This window comes from Microcebus murinus, chromosome 5 (assembly GCF_040939455.1).
Source record: "Microcebus murinus isolate Inina chromosome 5, M.murinus_Inina_mat1.0, whole genome shotgun sequence".
NCBI classification, from domain to species: Eukaryota; Metazoa; Chordata; class Mammalia; order Primates; family Cheirogaleidae; genus Microcebus; species Microcebus murinus.
Window position 1 is genome coordinate 92856399 of NC_134108.1, and position 4194 is coordinate 92860592.

The 4194-nt window shown below is 41.8% G+C and overlaps 1 non-coding gene across 1 annotated transcript; it reads left to right on the top strand.

Moving 5' to 3' along the window:
• Positions 1-3175: 3175 nt before the first annotated feature.
• Positions 3176-3279, top strand: LOC142871224 (U6 spliceosomal RNA). Its single transcript, XR_012919486.1, has one exon. It is a non-coding gene; the product is annotated as a U6 spliceosomal RNA (small nuclear RNA).
• The last annotated feature ends 915 nt before the right edge of the window (positions 3280-4194 follow it).

Here is a 4194-nt window from a genome sequence, read left to right on the forward strand (position 1 = left end):
TTCGAACTCCTGACCTCGAACAATCCACCTGCCTCGGCCACTCAGAGTGCTAGGATTACAGGCGTGAACCTCTGCACCCGGCCTGTTTGGGGTATTTTCGGTTGTGTCTTCTTTAGCAAGTGTCTTCTTTGTGCTTATCAACGTGTCTTCTTAGTTACCACATAGCATCCGCCATTTTTTTCCTCTGCTGTTCTAGCCCTTGTTAGTAATATTGGTTGCTAAGTTCTCAATGGCCTGCCATAGAGGATACCTAAGTTGCACCTAATCATCGTGTCTCCCATGAGCTCTGCTGAGTGCACCCATGGCTGATGGGTGGGAGCGTGGGCTACAGGAGTGGTGAGTGCTGTGTCTGCTGGAATCAATCCTGGGTATCCCCAAGTGGGCAGGGCTTTCCTCACTTTGACTGGAATTTGGCCATATGGATATTGATGGTGTACAGTGTGCAGTTACTGAGAACTTCCCTTTCCTTTTCCTTACCATCTTCCTCTCTTTGATTTCTGCTGTCTTTCTCGTCCTGAGATGGAAGCCCATGGAAGGTAGAGATGGGGCAGTTTAGGCACAGAGTGCTGAATATCATCAGAAATAGCCCTCCCTCTGATGACCAAGACTTAGTTCTTTAGTACTTAGTACTTTATGGCACTAAGTACTAACCAGCAGTTCTCAAACTTTTTTGGTCTCAGGACCAGTTTATGTTTCTTTTTTCTTTTTCTTTTTCTTTTTTTTTGTTTTTTTTTTGAGACAGAGTCTCACTCTGTTGCTGGGGCTAAAGTGCCATGGCGTCAGCCTAGCTCACAGCAACCTCAAACTCCTGGGCTCAAGCGGTCCTTCTGCCTCAGCCTTCAGAGTATCGGGGACTACAGGCATGCACCACTATGCCTGGCTAATTTTTTGTATATATTTTTAGTTGGCCAATTAATTTCTTTCTATTTTTAGTAGAGGATGGGGTCTCGCTCTTGCTCAGGCTAGTTTCAAACTCCCGATCTTGAGCGATCCACCCACCTCAGCCTCCCAGAGTGCTAGGATTATAGGCGTGAGCCACCATGCCCGGCCAGGACCAGTTTAGACTTTTAAAAATTCATGAGTCCTAGTTACTTGCGAGTCTGAGGTAAGAGGATCACTTGAGCCAGCCCAGGAGTTTGAGACTAGCCTGGGCAACACAATGAGATTCTGTCTTTAAAAAAAAAAATCATGAAGACCTCAAAAGGCTTTTGTTTATGTGATATATCTATCAATATATACCATGTTATAAATTAGAACTGAAAATATTTTGAAATATTTATTAATCATCTAAAATAATAGTTACAACCTACTTAACATTTGTATAAAAAATAACCAGGGTTGGGGACCTTACTCCCTTGTGGAAATTGTGGGTTCACATTCTTGCTTTGTTTGGTCATTGTTTTCAATTTTAAAAAGTTGGTGTTGATTTCCCAATTTGCAAAATTATTTAAGAAATGAGCTGGGCAGGGTAGCTTACACCTGTAGTCCCAGCAACTCAGGAGGCTGAGGCAGGAGGTGTAGCCCAGGGGTTCCAGGCAAGCCTGGGCAACATAGCAAGAACTTGTAGCTAAAAAAAAAAAAAAATCAAAAAACAAAAAAGGAGAAGAAGAAATGGAATAATTTTCTCAATTCTGATTTTAGACACATTTTTATTAACCTGTAGGATATCTCATTTCTTGCCTTTCATCGCACACAAAAGAAGGAACAGCAAGCTATTTATAGGAAATTAGAAATACTGCACTACTATCAATTTGTTTGTTTTTTATTTTTTCCATTTTTAGGGGTGACACTTGAGTTCATGGTTGTGATTTTAATGTTACATATACATATGTCAGTCTTCATTTCTATTGCTAAAACAGTTTTCAAGTCTTACAATTAAAGTAAATATTTTAAAACTTGACAATATTTTCCAAAGAGTACCATGACATCCAGGGACTCCAATCAACTAGGGATCTCAACAGTCAACCAGCTTTGTCTTTTCTGCCCAGAGATTTAGAAATAGAACACTAGGTTAGCCTTGTATTTCTCAGAGTAGATGCAGCTCAGAATACAATTCAATGGGACGCAGTTTGGTCTTTAGAAGTGAAGGATATTATACAGAACTTGGAGAAACTACACATGAGGGCCACAGAGGGCTTACAATTTGAGAAACCTAAAGGAAAAACCCAAAGTTCAGTGTTGCACAGCACAGAAAAGTGGTCTCTGAGTGGTGCCTCGATGACCTGCTTTAGCAACTGCACGTGCTGGGTAAGTGTCTAAAGGGGCTAACAATCACCCTTCTCTGTGTCCTATACGTTGATTTTCAGGTGAGATGTTATGAAGAATTTCCTAATTATAAGGGGCATCAGACAAGTCACTTTGGATGTCCCCTTTTTAGAAGCATCGATGAAGAAGAGAGTGGTTTATTTTGAAGTCTGGGCTAGAGGCAGGCTCACCTAGACTAGGAGGATGGGAAATGGGTTAGCCGGTCTCCAATAGGGGTAAGTGATGACTCCCAATTGCAAGGAGTGGAAGCATAACAGGTATCTATCTGTTGGGTCACATGATTGGAACAGAGAGGATTGGAGCTGGCTTCGGGCTTGGCTATGCCCAGCTCTCTCTCTTTCCCGGCCTTTGTGTCCATCTCTTGCCTCTCACTGACCCTATTCTCCCAGATTCTGCATGTGGCTGCATAGATGACCATCAGGGAGTCTGAGGTCAGGCTTACAGTTGGGCATCTGAGATGAAAGAGCAATTCCTCCACCTCTAATTTGGAAAATTCCAGGGAAGGACAGTAGGTCTGGCCCCATGCCAGAAAGGACAGAAAGTTCTAATAATGGGCAGCCTCGGGGGGAAAGCAATTTCCTAAAAAAAATCGTGACGTAAGGAGGCAGGTGAATGTTGATATCAGAAGGGATCAGAATGTGGGATAGACATACTTTACCACGGAGAAAATTACGTTTTTTTTTTTATTTTTAATAAAATTTATTTTTAATATTAATATTCATTTTTTTCTTTGATTTTTGGCTTCTGTTGCTCTGGAGGAGAAAATGACTTTTAACATTATTTTTCTCTAGTTGCTATTCCTCCTTTGACCAAGGTCAGTTTGCTGATGCCAAGAGATTGAGCTCGTAAACATCCAGTGACTTTCCCTCTCTGTGCCTCAGTTTCCCCATAATAATATAGCTCAGTACTAATGCTCACTTCAGCAGCACATACACTAAAACTGGAACCATACAGAGAAGCTTAGCATGGCCTCTGCACAATGACACACAGATTCGTAAAGTGTTGCAGATTTTTCTAATATTTGATATTAAAGTAGGATGACTGTAGTTAACAACAAACGGCTATGTTTCTTTTTTGTTTTGTTTCGTTTTTGTTTTTGTTTTGAGACAGAGTTTCACTCTGTTGCCCGAGCTTGAGTGCCGTGGTGTCAGCCTAGCTCACAGCAACCTCAAACTCCTGGGCTCAGGTGATCCTCCTGCCTCAGCCTCCCGAGTAGCTGGGACTATAGGCATGCCCCAGCATGCCCAGCTAATTTTTTCTATATATTTTTAGTTGGCCAATTAATTTCTATTTTTATTAGAGACGGGGTCTGGCTCTTGCTCAGGCTGGTTTTGAACTTATGACCTTGAGCCATCCTCCCGCCTCAGCCTCCCGGAGTGCTAGGATTATAGGCGTGAGCCACTGCGCCCAGCCTATGTTTCAAATTAGCTAGAAGAGAGGAATTGAGATGTTCCCAACACATACAAATGATAAATTATTGAGGATATGATATGAATTATGATAAATTATTATGGACACCCAGACTTGATCATTACACAGCCTATGCATGTGACCAAATATCATGTTAGACAATAAATACATATAAAATTTATGTGTCAATTTAAAAATACTATATTTCATAAGGTGGTTATGAGGATTAAGTGTTTGGAACAATGCCTGACACATAATAAGTGTTAAATAAAAGCACACAGTAGAGGGACTGGCCAGGTTGGTGAAACTAGAGCCTGGAACATCCATTGAGATAGGGTAGAAACTGGGAGGGTAGACAGAGTAGTGAGTGCAGAAGAAGTTCATCCTTTAGATAGAATAGGTATCTCAAGGCCGTGATTTGGACACCACAGGTGGCACGTAGTCTGAGCAAACCCAACCCAACAGCCCTGAGAGGCTGGTATCATCCTTGTCTGGAACCAGAGACAGCACAATGCTGCT